This window comes from Lissotriton helveticus (genome assembly GCF_964261635.1).
Source record: "Lissotriton helveticus chromosome 1_1 unlocalized genomic scaffold, aLisHel1.1 SUPER_1_unloc_40, whole genome shotgun sequence".
NCBI lineage: Eukaryota > Metazoa > Chordata > Amphibia > Caudata > Salamandridae > Lissotriton > Lissotriton helveticus.
The window spans coordinates 600,414-615,327 of NW_027611682.1; the positions used below are offsets into that span (position 1 = coordinate 600,414).

A 14,914-nucleotide genomic window follows, 5' to 3' on the forward strand; every position below is an offset into this window, starting at 1 on the left:
TGGGGAACTGTCATTCATCTCACTGCTAAACAGAGCAGTGTCATGCTTCACCCTCACTCATGTCTCTGATTTTAACTAACATCGCTTAGATCACTGGGACTTTAGAACCCATCCTTTTAATGAGAAAAACAAAACTACAAGTCCCATAAGCAATAATGGTGGAAGGTGTCACGCATGAGCTGCGACAACATGCGATTCAGCACATCCAGTTCCAATTTTTTAAGTATTTGAGACACTATTGAATTTATAACCTTTGTTTTTTATGGTCACGAGTCACCAGAATACTAAAAACGTGTCTTTTATTTTCAAGGGCAATTAAGTAATGGTCACCAGCTTGGAAGCTCTGTTAATTCTTCAGTATTTGTCGTTGATCTCCACACGTGGCTGGTTTGGGTCTGCTCCCTGCATCGATCCTGATAACTCGCACAGGTAAGGAGCTACATGATAACCCCATACTCGTCTGTAAGAAGTGCGCTCCGAGGCAGGTATCCGATCATTTTTGTGAAAAAAGGAAGGGTCAATATCTGCTATGTACATTTGTTAAAATAAAACACAATCATATCACAGTATACTGTTCCGGAGGTTCAGTCCCAGCGACATTATCTGTAACTGAACGCAGACACCCTAGGAAGCATGTGCTTTTAAGACAAGTTGCGTTCACTCACCTGAAGGTGACATGCTTCATCATTGGGCTATACTCCTCACCAGGCCGGCGCTACAATGCCTGGTGGGCACCACAAGAGGGCACTTTGTCGCAGATCTTTTATTAAGTACGCCGGATGAGCATAGGACAGAGGATGTTGTGTCATAAGATGTGAGATTGGTGAAGTCTGAATATAAGATCAACTATCGAACAGTTGTTACAATATAGTTAATGTGATCTTCCTAGTCCATGTTGAGATTAAAAACAGTGGCAGAGAAATTGAGGAACTAATGGCCCCTATCACTGTGTGCCAGATAGGGCAGGGCAAGGTTGCATACTTGGGTCACCTTGTTAGTGGAGGCCAGGTTCAACCCTTGCAACCCAAGATCTAGACCATTCTGGACTGGGTGGCTCCAACTACCCAGACTCAAGTGAGGGCCTTCCGTGGCTTCCCTGGTACTATAGGAGGTTTGTGAGGGATTATGGCACCATTGTGGCACCCTTCACAGAGCTGAAATCCAAAAGAATGCCTTAAAATAGTGAACTGGACTGTGAGCTGTCTAAAGGTTTCTGACACTCTGAAGGAAGCAATGTGCTCTGCACCTGTTCTGAAAGCTGCAGATTATGTCAAGCAATTCATTGTGCAGACTGATGCCTCGGAACATGGTATAGGAGCAGTGCTATCCCAAAAACATGACCACGGTCAAGATCAGCCAGTGGCTTTCATCAGTAGAAGGCTAATCCCAGGAAACAGCGTTGAACTGTCATTTAGATGGACGCCTTTGCTGTGGTTTGGTCCCTTGAGAAGTTTAGGTCAAACCTGTTTCGCTCTCGCTTCCTAGTTCAAACCGACCACAGGCCTCTCCAATGGTTAATGCAAATGAAAGGTGAGAATCCCAAATGGCTAAAGTAGTCCATCTCCCTACAGAGAATAGACTTTGAAGTGAAACAAAGACCTGGGACTGCCAATGCAGATGGACTTTCCAGGTTGTCCCATTTAGACAATGTTAAATGCTATGTTATGTTAAAAATACTTATAAAGCGTGTGTACACCACAAGGTTTCATGGCGCTGCGGACAAGGGAGTCCTGCCGCTAAGTAATTCATTCATAAGCCTGGCAAAAGAGCCAGGTCTTTAAGATTTTGAATGTGGATATATCTCTGGACCCGAGTACATACAGACACTGGGCAGTTGGCATGTAGCGCTTTAAAGAGGAGGCATCCCAACTTGAATGCACTGCGTTCGACCACCAGAAGCCAATGTAACTTTTTCATAAGAGGGGTGACATACTGCATTCTTGGCTGGCGATAGATTAATCTAGCAGCCTGGCTTGGCACTAGTTGCAGTCTTTTAGATTGATATGCCGGAATGCCAAAGAAAGAGTTAGTGTAGTCAATGTGCTAAAGCAACTTGGGTAAGAGCTTCAGTAGTGAGAAAACTGCTGTTCTCCAGTAATGGGGTATCTTTCATCGATTCACTTGCGTGAATCATTCCCCGTCGTCGAAGTGAGTCCCACGGTACATAGAATAGCAATAGCATAGCGAAAGCACAGCTAAAAGAGCAATAGGAAGTATTGTAACATAGACGTTTACAGGAAAACACTTGTCACTTTAATAACTTGTCCAAGTCATTAGATATGGTCCAAACTCCAGCCAATCAGGCGACAGCGCCCTCTTGAACCTTCTCCTCAGAGGCTCAGACTCTCAGATTTTCTACCGCACGTCGTGTGAAGGGAGTCTCCCTGAGCTCTGCTCAGTACCTCTACCTTTTCTCTTCAGAAACTCTTCAGAATATCTTCACTGCTTTGTCTACTACAAAAAGGTCACTCATCAGACACTGTGAGTCTTGTGGGACACTCCGGCTTCATTCCGAAGACCCCCACAAAAAGTGTATCTACGGCCTCCACCCTGAACATCAGGTGAGAGATTGTAAAATCTGCAGGACTTTTCCTCAAAAGACTTTAAGAGACAGAGAGGGGCGTCTACCATCTGTGCTAACAGAAACTCAAGACCAAGGATAATCCCTTATCAGATGTTGAGAGTGATTCCGCTCTCAGGACTGTCATCTCTAAGAAGAGGGCTAGTGAGGTGGAGATGGTATCTTCTAAGGTGCTCAAGAAAGACCACACCTCTACTCTTGAAGGCCAGACTTCTTCCTCAAAAAGGGCTCCTGCTCCTTCTAAGGGACTGCCTGTTCCCTCTGTGCCTGCGAGATCTGCCTCTAAGTCTCAGGCACCTAAGTCTCTTCCTGAGACAAATTTGCCTAACAAATGGGTCCATTGTCCCTTGTCGACGAAGACTTCAGTCGCCACTGCTACAACTGCTACAACGACGACTTCCACCTTCTCTTCTCCTCAACCTACAATGATTATGTCATCAGAGTCTTCTCCGTCGACGTTTGTCATGGTGTCGGTGAAGCCTCACTCGTCTGCCACCTCCCTCCGTCGGTCGTCGTCAGATGCCTCCTTGCCGGCGAGACGGTCGATGACTCTCAAGGCTCTACCCGCTTCGTCACCGGATGCCTCGACGTCGAAGGTTGCCTCATCGTTGACGGGTGCTTCGCTGACGATTGCCTCATCGGCGGTTGCCTTGTCGATGGTTGCCTTGTCGACAGCACAGATGCCTTTCCTTACAGAACTTCAACTACGCTCTTTGTCGTCGCCCGCTGAGTAGTCAGCGGCATCCTTGGTTCCACCTTCAGCTTTGATGTGTCTAGTCCTCTTGAAATCTTCAGCAACACTTTTGCCGCCTTCAGGAACGACGGATGTTTCCCTACTTCAACGTAGGAATTCTTCTTTGGGTCTATTGCCAACACAACCATCACCAAATCTTCCTGTGGAGCTTTTGACTATGGCGCTAATGAGGAGGATTCGGAAGAGGATGACTGGTTCCGTGCTGTTCGTACTCCTTCCGAGCTTCTCATCAAATGCCAAGATATTGATGATGACCAAGGATATGATTACTACCCTGAGCCTAATACTCAACCACCACTTGAGTATCCAGCTGTGCAGATGCCCATGTCTCTCATCTCTAATTTGCATCATATGCTTGATGACTACTACCGTCGATTTCCTCCCTCGGAGTCGGCCTCATCTGTTCCACAGATGCCTCTTCCTCTGCCTTCATCGCCGCCCCGTCCGGTGGCATCAATGTCTCATCACCCGGAGGACGCACACACAACTGAGCACAACAGAGAAGAAGGGGAGTGGGTGATAGATCCCTCCTTACTGAGTGGGACAATTATCAAATTCAGACTCCGTCACCTTCGACTCCAATTCCTGTTGACTCTCCGTCAGCTGACATAGGTGGGTTTCATGTTCTCATGGACAGGCCGGCCAAGAGATTCCAACTTCCTAGAGTCACCAAGGACGACGACTGTTTCTTGTATGATTTCAAAGACCAGCCTCAGAAACAGGTCTGGGCTATCCCAATCATTGACTTCATCTGGCAGGACGGTTTGAAGGTCATGAAAACCCCTGCTTCCATTCCTGCAGTCCTGCCGCGCCTGGATATTAGGTACAAGGCCCCGGATGATTCACCATCCAGTCTTATTGGTCAACCAAAGTCGGATTCGGTTATCTCCCAGGCGGCACAACGTCGTGCCAGGAATCCCTTGTGTCCGTTATCGGCTCCTCCTGATCAAGATGGCAGACGCCTTGATTCCATTGGTAAGAAGTTTTCAACCATGGCGGCAACTACGTTCCGGGTGGCCAATTCTCTTGCTGTTCTAGGCCGATATGACAGGCAAATGTGGTCAGACATTTCCCCCTTTATTGATTTGTTGCCCGAGGCCTCTAAAGCAGAGGCTTTCAGGATCCTTCAGGAGGGAGAACGGATCTCCTCCGAGTTTATTGATTCTGCAGTGTCCTCCACGGGCTTTACCCATCTAGCGGAGGCAGCAGTCCTCTGGCATCAAGGCAGGTTAAAAGCTACTTCTTTTCGGCAAGAAGTACAAACAAAGATTATCGACATGCCTTAGGCCGGCGAATCACTTTGTAGCCAGCACATTGATGACGCCCTCCAGGCAATAAAGAAAGACACTGACACAGCACTTGCTCTTGGCACTCTACAGTTTAAAGCAGGTCTTAGGTGGTGCGAGGGGTCGCAGCTCCTCCTCTTCCTTTCGGGGAGGTTACAACCAATACCAGCAGTAACAACCCTATCCGGATCAACCGCGTTACTCCTCCTCCCTTTTACAGCAGTCTTTTAGACAACCGCAGGCTGCCTATTACAAGCAGTACAGAGGGAAATCCTCCTGCAGGAGTAGAGATTCCTCAAAAAAGCAGTGACCGCTGCCAACCACTCTTCCCATCAATCCGACCAAAGTTTGAGGGCGTATCTCCCATTTCTTCGCAATTGGTCCGCAATAACTACAGATCGATGGGTTTTGGACATAGTGTCCAGAGGCCACACTCTGGAATATGTGAAATTCCCTCCAAATTCTCCCCCCAGAGGTCCTCCCCCTGCCCATCTGAAGGAACTTTTATGCCAAATCAATCTTATGTTAAAGAAAGGAGCGATCGAAAAGTACAGAATCTTCAAAGGGGTGCAGGCTTCTGTTCAAGATTCCCTCAACAAGTTCCTCAAGAAGCAAACTTTCCAGATGTTGTCTCTCCTAGAAGTGCTTCAATTACTGTCTCAATGGATTACATGACAACACTGTACCTTCAAGATGCCTATTTTCATGTCCTTATCCTACGCAGACACAGAAAATTCCTTCGTTTTAGAGTGGCTTCCAGAGATTTCAAATTCAAAGTCCTTCCATTTGGCCTTCGCTCTGCGCCCTGAGGGTTCACCAAAGTCTTGGCACCGGTGAAAGCACATCTTGGTCAAGCTGGTGTCCAAATATTTCCCTACCTCGACAACTGCCTTATAAAGGCGCAGTCGTTTGCAGTCGCAACCAGACACACTGAATCATTCTTGTCTCTGTTCCAGTCTCTGGGTTTTTCCAGCAATCTGGAAAAGTCTCAGTTCACCCCCTCTGTGAGGACCTTCTTGGGGGCCATCATAGACACACAGCAAACAAGGGCTTTTTTCTCAAACGAAAGACAACAGTGGATTTCCAAATTGGCAACTCTCCTGCGCACAAAAAAGTCAGTTTCTGTTCAACAGTTCAAATCGCTTCGGGGGATGCTGTCTTCCTTTATTACCCTAATTCCCAACTGTTGCCTCAAAATGAGACCCTTACAGGAGGAACTTGACAACCAGTGGCAACAATTCTCAGGGTCTTTTGACGATGTCATCAACATCACGTCTCGGATACGAAGAGCATTCCTATAGTGGACTCGCATACCAAACATTTCAGCCAGTCGTTCGTTGGTAGTGGACGCTCCAATTTCATCCTCATGACAGACGCCTCCCTAGAAGGGTGGGGAGTGCATCTTCAAGCCCTCACAGTCAAGGGGAAATGGGACCCCTACCAACGAACTTGGCACATAAACTTTTTGGAGTTACTGGCGATATTCCTGGCTTTTAAGTCCTTCCGCACCCTCATTCAAGGAGCTTCAGTGTTGATCCGAACGGACAACACAACAAGCATGCATTATGTGAACAAACAAGGGGGCACGAGATCCACTTTGCTATCCCGAAACGCTCAGCAAATTTGGGATTGGGCGATTCAACATCAGATCACTTTAACAGCAGTCCATGTTCCGGGAGTGTCCAACCTTCTAGCCTCCTTGAGCAGGTCGGTATCGTCAAAGCACGAGTGGGAACTTCATCCACCGACGCTGGACCGCATCTTTCAGCTTTGCGGATGCCCCAATCTGGATTTATTTGCGACCAACCCGAACCGCAAATGCCCATTCTATGCAAGTTGGCTTCCCCAGCCAGAATCGTGCGGGAATGCGTTTTTGATGAACTGGTCAAAAATGTATGCTTACGCTTTTTCCACCGATTCCTCTAGTCCCAAGGGTACTTTGGAAAATGCGGAAAGAACCCTGCTGCATCCTTCTCATAGCCCCCAGAAGGCATTGCCAGTTCTGGTTTACAGAGCTCCTTCTTCTGTCGGAGTGCAATCCAATTTGGCTGCTCCCAATTTCAAATCTTTTTACTATGAACCACGGCCTGATCTGCCATCCAGTTCCAACTTTTCTGCGATCGACAGCCTGGCGCCTGCACACTATAAGTTTGCCAATTTAATTATTCCTCCAAACAACAGGGAGGTCCTCACTAACGCTAGAGCACCCTCCACTATCAAAATCTACAAACTCAAGTGGAAACGGTTCTGTCTTTGGTGTGAAGCTTCAAATGTTCACCCTGTTCACTCTACGCCAGAGCAGCTTCTGCTTTTTTTCTTACAATGATCAAAATCCAGCCTCTCTCACTCTACTCTGAAGGTTTTTCTGGCTGCAATTTTCAGATTCCGGCAGGATGGCTCCAATTCTTCAACAATTTTTGAAAGGCTTATTTCGGATTTTCCCCAATTCAACGCCCGCCTCCTCCTTGGCATCTGAACATTGTATTGGCCCAACTCATGAAGTCCCCATTTGAACCCATTTATAGGGCTTATCTTAAATTAATCTCCTGGAATACATCACTGCTTTTAGCTCTTACTTCGGCTTGGCAAGTCAGCGAGATATGTATGTGTATGTATGTATGTATGTGTGTGTTCTTATATAGCGCTCGACTTACCCTTGGGCATCTCGGCGCTTGCATTGGGAACCCGTCCTGGCTTTTCCCTGTGAGATAACCCATACTGGGCATCCCCAAGGTGAAAGCCAGGCATCCCGCCGCGGGGGGGGGTCCGTAGTGGAGATTAAGCAAGCTATTGCCCAGAGTTGCAGAGTGTGAACCCGTGATTCGAGTAGGCACCGAAGTGAGAATTATCGAGTCCGTGGACACTTGGGCTCGGACCCTGCCGCGTCGGGAATTGAACCCTGGTCCCGGGTCTGACCTCTGCTTCCGGGTATGCCTCCTCTAACCATTGAGCCACATTTCTCCTGAAGTGTGGCTCAATGGTTACAAGCTTTTACTATCAAACCACCTTTTTTTCAATTCACCAAAGACTCTGTGGTGCTCCGCACTAATCCGACCTTAATTCCTAAAGTTCCATCTGATTTTTACCTGAATGAGCCTGTCATCTTAAAGACTTTTTTCCCTAATCCACAGTCGCCATCAGAAAAGACTTTACATTCTCTAGATGTTAAAGAGATGTTTGAAATGTTATTTGCATAGAACAACTAGTATCCGTAAAACTGATCAGCTCTTCATGGCCTACGGCAGGAAGCGTAAAGAACCTCTAGTTGCTAAACAGACTATTGCACGTTGGATATCTAGAGCAATTTCCTTTTGCCATCAGCAAGCAGGCAAGACACTTCATGTGACAATTAAAGCGCACTCTACTTGAGCAGTCTCCTCTTCTACTGTTCTAGTGCTCTGCTCTGCTTCATGGAGCTGCGACCAAGCATTACTGTCTGGAAGCTGCCAACAAAGCTGACACTGCTGTGGGGCAAGCGGTGCTACGTAATCTTTTTAAGTAAGGTGAGCCTCTGTTTCTTACCTCCTCCTGCACACATTGTTTATATGTATATATTTCTGCTTTTGCAGATGTGCCCATGTTTACTGCTATACTGTAATATACGTATATGTATTCTCTCGTACTCCGTTTACGATTTACTTTTGGTTTACCATGCACAATTCTCGAATTACTGCTATCTACTCTGATTCAAGCATGTGAATCTATGAAAGATACCCCAATACTGGAGAAGAACATAAGTTACTTACCTGAAAACTGTGCTTCTCCAGTATTGGTATCTTACATAGATTCACATGCGATCCACCCACCTCCCCTCAGAGGCTCCCCTCTTCTCCTTGGCTCTTATGCTACACTTGTGCTTGAAAATCTGAGAGCCTGAGCCTCTGAGGAGAAGGCCCCAGAGGGTGCTGTCACCTGATTGGCTGGAGTCTGGACCATATCTAATGACTTGGACAAGTTATTAAAGTGACAAGTTTTTTCCTATTAACTTCTATGTTACAATACTTCCTATTGCTCTTTTAGCTATGCTTTCGCTATGCTATTGCTATATTGATATTCTATGTACCATGGGACTCCCACTTCGACCACGGGGATTGATTCAAGCATGTGAATCTATCAAAGATACCAATACTGGAGAACCACAATTTACAGGTAAGTAACTTATGTTCATCTTCCTGATCTTCCGGAGCGGAAAAAAGCAGGTAGAGACCACCGTCCCAAATTGGGATTTCACAGACAGATCGTAGTCAATTGTGATGCCAAGGCTTTTAGTTGATCTAGATGGTAGGGGTGGGTCCCAACTCAGTCGGCCAAAAATTAGAGTTCCAGGGCCCTCCAATTAGGATCCTTTCAGTTTTGTCTGGGTTAAAATTGAGGTGGTTACTGTTCATCCAGCTACCAATATGTCACATGGTAGCTGCAGACTTGTCGATTTCCAAGATCAGTTGATGATCGTCTGCGTAGTTGAAAGTGCATACCTTCCTTTTGCCTAAGGATTGAATTAGAGGATACAGGTACAGATTAAAAAGGTACGGTGACAGGGGGGAGCCCTGCAGCACCCCACAAATCAATTTGACTTTAGAGGTAGAGAATTGGGCACAGTGAACAGCTTGAGTGCGATCCTCTTGGAAAGACGTAAGCCACTTAAGGCCCTGTATCTCTGCATTACTCACATTGTCCACCAAGAGGACGATGAAGACTCTGTAGAGGAAGGATAGTCTCATCCTCTTTCATTTGTGGGGGGAGGGTGTCATGAATACACGTGCCTCTTTTGGACATTGTAGCCCCTACTTTTTGCCTGGAAAATATTTTGGTTTCGACTGGAAGTGCACAGAGTCCCTGCCAACCAGGTCCCTTGTGCCAGATCTCCTTCCTTAAACTGTTCCCGTCATTTCCACAATTGGCACCCCTTTAGCTCACATATAAGTTCCTAGTAAAAAGTACCCCTGGTACCAAGTGCCTTGTGGTTAAAGAGGGTCCCTAAGGGCTGCAGCACACATTATGCCACCCTAAGGGGCCCCTCACCAAGCACATGCACACTGCCACAGCATCCTGTGTGTCTTGGTGCAGACAAAACTGAAGAGCCAACCTGTGTGCCATACCCATGAACACTGCTAGAGGGGTGTCTTACCCATATCTCAGGCAGTTAGTTAACTTTAAAGTTCGCAGATTTATATTGTGCGGCTCATCACCCGTGAGGGTTTCTAGACGCTGTCTACGGGCACGGGGAGATACAGTGATTTGGCCAGAATCACAGGATGTTGTGCATATCCTAGTCGATTCCTGGATATTGTAAGTGACCAGGGAAGTCATAGTAAGTACATAGGCTGGACACTTGTCAGTATGAGTTCGCAGCTCCATGATGGCTTCACTGAAATATGTGATGTTTTGCACCAAGCATTTCAACATAATAAACCTGCACTGATTCCAGTGTTGATTTTATTAAAAACTAGCTTACCCGTCACGCGTTGCTGCGATCCCAGATGAAAGGACATTCAAGGAAACTCGTTATGATAACATTCAATTTACATTTTGTCTTTTTTTTTTAACTTTTTAATTTTAATATGGAAAACATTTCAAAGTGTCGTTTTAATTCTATTTATTTATTCGAGTGCTTGTGGATACACAAAAGTTTTTATTTTTCCGTATGGGGCGTACACGAATAAATCACAAGGTTTTCCGACTCGTGAGCTGGCCACATACAGTTGTCCATGTGAGAAGCACGGATTCTCCAAATCTAGTCCACACACTTGCAGCGATTGTCCTTGTGCTTTGTTGATGGTCATTGCAAAAGCGAGTCGCACCAGAAACTGTAAACGTTTGAATTCAAAAGGCATATCTGTTGGGATCATTGGAATACATGGCAACAGTACATCTTCCCCCTTGAATTTCCCATTCAAAATTGTAGCTTCAATGACATTATTCATCATCTTTTTCACCGGAAGTCTTGTACCAATGCAAAGTCGTGGTGGATTGATGTTTCGGAGAAGAATGATCGGCACGCCAATTTCTAATGTTAAAATGTGCGGTGGCATACCTGGCAAATCCAGAGAATTCAAGAATTCCGTTGGGTAATTGACAACTTCATCTTGATTAATCACAGGATCGATGGACTTATACGTTGTCGCTTCGCCTGGTATTTCGTAAATGGAAAAATTCAGTATTCAAAAGATTATGAGGGCCCTGGGGGGCCGATATTTAAAAGTTTATGAGGGCCCTGGGGGGCCTATATTTAAAAATGTTTTATGCTAGAAACCTTCACGGGAGTGTACTCAACAACTTCCCAAAGTATCATGGCGATCGGATGAATTGTGTAGTAATGCATAAAGGACAAACAGACAGACAGACAGACATACTTTTGTTTTTATATACATAGATTGCACACAAAGTGCCCCTTGGGGGTACCGTGAAACCTACCAATCCTTAGTGTGGTCATTGGCTGGCCTGAGCCAGCCTGCTACCATCAGAGTGTGTTCTGACCTCAGGGGAGAGTGCCTGCGCACTCTGAGACTGAGAACAATTCCTTTCCTAGGTGGAGGTGTTCACGTCTTCCCCTGAACAGAAAGAGCCTTCCTGGTGGGGAGCTTCAAAGGTTTTGCCTCCTTTGTAATGCAACCCCAGCCTCTCCTGTTCGAAGGATCTGGCTTCCATCCTGTCCTCACTCCCTTTTTGGCGGCAGGACAGGTGGGTAACCTTTGATAGGAGAGGAGATGTGCCCCCCTCTGCCAACTCCACCCCTCGGGTGCAGGAGGCTAGGTTAAGTACACTTTTCAGTGCCCACCATCTTGAAGATGATGGGACTTATCCAGTTAGGGCTAGGACTGTGTCCTCCTCTCACAGAAGGAGAGCATGTTAGAGGGCATAGACACCCCAGGCAAAGGGCCCATTGGACACTAACTGTCACTCCCTTGTAACGCCCTTAAATCTAGTTTTAAGGTGGCATCCCCAGTCCCTGAATTTCAGTTCCTGACGACCTAAGAAGAGCCGGGCACTACTGATCTGCACCAGCAGAGAACTACTGTACACAAGTGTTCCAGGACCTTTTGTCTAAAGTAAAATCTGGATCCCCTACGGACTGCTGACCACCACACGTCCTAAAAGAAGCCTTCACCGGCCTCCCGGGTCCAGCCCGCTCTCTTCTGAATGAGTCCCTATTCTAGGGCTGTGTCCCTAAGGCCTTTAAAGAGACAATTGTGGTTCCCCTTCTGAAGAAATCAGGGGCAGACCCCAGATCCTGTTGAATTACCGCCCAGTCTCCTTGCTCTCGTACCTGGCAAAGGTACTGGAGGCTCATGTGGTGTAGTGCCTGTCTAATTTTATTGAACAATCCAACACCAAGCTGGTATTCGGCCTGCCCACTCAACGGAGACCGTAATAATGGCGGTATTAGACTCCCTGCGAGAGAAGGCTGACATGGATACTCCTCACGCCCTGGTGCTGTTGGATGTCTCGTCGCTGTTGACATGGTCGACCATGGGATCTTGGTGGACCGTGTCAAGGAGGCCGGCATTCAAGGCTCAGCCCTTGGCAGGATTAGCTCCTTTCTAGAGGATCGCTCTCAATCAGTCTAGAGCGAGCGTCCACCATGAGCTGACCTCGTCTGGATTCCTCGATGTTACCTCCAGCCTCTGCAAGGAGACCCCCTCAACCATGACCTGCTCTGTCAGGTCTTGGTCTAGTGCGTCTCGGTCCTCATTCGTTAGCATTGGCAGGGTCAGGTCTTTCAGGAAGCCTCTCCCAGTATTTCCGTCCCCTTGTTGTCAGTGTCCTCAAGGATCCAGTTCCGTCCTTTGTCTTGTCTCTCTAGCCATGTAAGCAACTCATTGGCTTTATCACCGACATCATAGAGACAATGCTCGGTAGCCAGCGCATGAGTGCACGCTATTTTCCATTAGTGCTCTTAATGTGTGCTTCTTCAGTTGATGGTGTAATGGGAGAGAAACTGATTCCCCACTTGCCAAGCGTGCCTCCAGGAAAGCACATTCCCTGCCTTGAATTCATCCCATAGCACGCAAGCTGATTCAACAGGCCGCCCGTTCTCCTTAAAATAGAATTCTGCTCTATCTCTCATACGAGCTTTGAACGTCTTGTCTTATAAATATCATGGATCAACCCTTGGGGGTAGCATGAAGTCCCCAACCGGACCATCGAGTTGCACCTCCACCAGCGAATGGTCTGAGATTCCCCCTGCTATGTGTGTAGCGGCACTAAAATCAACATTATAGACAGTCTGGGTGAAAAGATAGTGCAGGCATGCCAGACTACCATGTGCTGCAGACAGGTGCGTCCGGTTCTGATACCCTCTTCCCCTCTAGGGGCATTTAGGAGTATCATTAATATAGTATAGGTGCAGTTCTGTCACTCCAATCACCCCAATGCATGTACAGGATGATAATCTATTCTAGACCTATGATCCCCTGCTTGAAAAGTCCATGCGGGTGGCGAATATTGAGGAAATCGCCCATTTATCACTCCTAGACCTATGGTTTCTAATTCTAATTATGGTTATTTCTAATTCTTGCCGATGTTTTCATTCTTTTTTTCCCTCATGCCCATTGTTGATGAAAGACTTGGAATTGACCATAAGTAATTTTGCCGTTGTATTTTAACATTTCTATTGTAAGACCATAGCATATTCATGTTATAAACACCGATAATAATAATCTCAGGTTGGGTGCCATTCTCCAGTTGCTGCAATATCATAATTATCAAATGTATCAAATTGGTCGCCATTGTTCTTCATAATTATATACGTTGATTACTACAAGAGATTTAATTATAATTTTTTTCTTGTATCTTATTTTGACAATTAGATAATCCTTTTGACTTGGGACGTCCATTTCACTTTCCATTTTTAGCTCAGTTGATATAAAAATAGCCAAACCCCCACAAGGTCTGCCATAGTTACTTGTTCTCTTAGCTAATGAGTAATAACCCTATACCCTTCCAATCTAAAAGGAACTAAAGCCCAAGTCTCTTGTAAACAAATGATTTGAAAACAGCACAGAGTAGCTAGTTCGTTATTCTGAATCTTTGCTGGTACCCCATTTATATTCCACAAACATAATCTGACCCTTTCATTCATAATTGTTGGCCCCCTTAAAGGAACTTCAGATTGTAGATGTCAATGCTGCCTGACATTATGGAGGGCTGCTGATAGCCACCTAATTTGACAGTGTCAAATAATAGGTCTCCTATTTTTACCTCTAATGATTTTAAAAGATGCCCGTTGGTCATGTAAATGTAAATGTAAATGTACATGTATTTATATAGCGCAAATCACCGACACGGTATCTAAGTGCTTGCTTAGGGAACCCGTCCTGGTATTCCCCTGTGAGATAACCCCGGCAGGGTATCCACAAGGTGAAAGCCAGGCATCCCGCCGCGAGGGGCCGTAGTGGAGATTAAGCAAGCTATTGCCCAGAGTCGCAGAGTGTGAACCCATGAGTCGAGTAGGCACCGGAGCGAGAATTATCGAGTCCGTGGAATTTTTGAGCCCAAGACCCGCCGAGGCGGGGAATTGAACCCTGGTCCAGGACCGATCTCAGCTTCCGGGTCTGCCGCCTCTAACCCCTGAGCCACACTTCTCCACTTCTCATACCTATGGGGTTTTTAATATGGAGTATTTCTTATTATTGGTTCTCATTTGGTTATGATTTTGTAATTTTGATGAAACAAAAGGGCTGGGATAGGAAGGTTGCAGGGGAGTTGTTATTTTTATTCCCCAGTCCTGAGAGAGATTATGTTCTTGCATAATAAGGCTGACGGCTGTAGATGATGTCTAAATTACTAATGTCGATTCGCGATTATTATTCTTGATTGTGAGGAATTCAATTGATTCTATGTTGGTACATTTAATTTTCTTTAATGAGGGTACTGCATTACGCAATTTTTAAAAAAAATTTTTTTTTTTATTTTTTAAACATTTTTATTAGCTTTTTTAAACCAGTGCGATACAATGCCTCTCAGAAATATAAAATATAGTATGCATTTGAGTTTGGGACCAGAAATCCTCGTAATTACATCATTAACACAAGAGCTGAACATTATACATGGCAAATCAAGGGCTGCGGAGTACACCCTGGGTGGAGCCGCACTATTCGGTATCAGAGCCAGTGTCGTCTGCATCAGAAGGTGGGTCACAAATGTCTCCTCTATATTTATTCCATGCCCCCCATACCCTTTTCCATTTCTTAGGACATCTTCTGTTCTGGTACACAGCCCGTTCTGCAATCATTGCAGCATCCATGTCTACACAATTTATTTTAATATGTTCTCACGAGTCAAGATATCATT

At 45.9% G+C, this 14,914-nt stretch overlaps 1 protein-coding gene across 1 annotated transcript in view; it reads left to right on the forward strand.

Moving 5' to 3' along the window:
• Nucleotides 1–14,914, forward strand: part of LOC144806041 (uncharacterized) — a 761,680-nt gene that overhangs the window by 70,010 nt on the left and 676,756 nt on the right. Inside the window, exon 4 of the mRNA XM_078672489.1 lies at nucleotides 311–429. The gene's annotated coding sequence lies outside the window, so the exon portion shown is untranslated. The remainder of the gene's footprint in view (nucleotides 1–310; nucleotides 430–14,914) is intronic.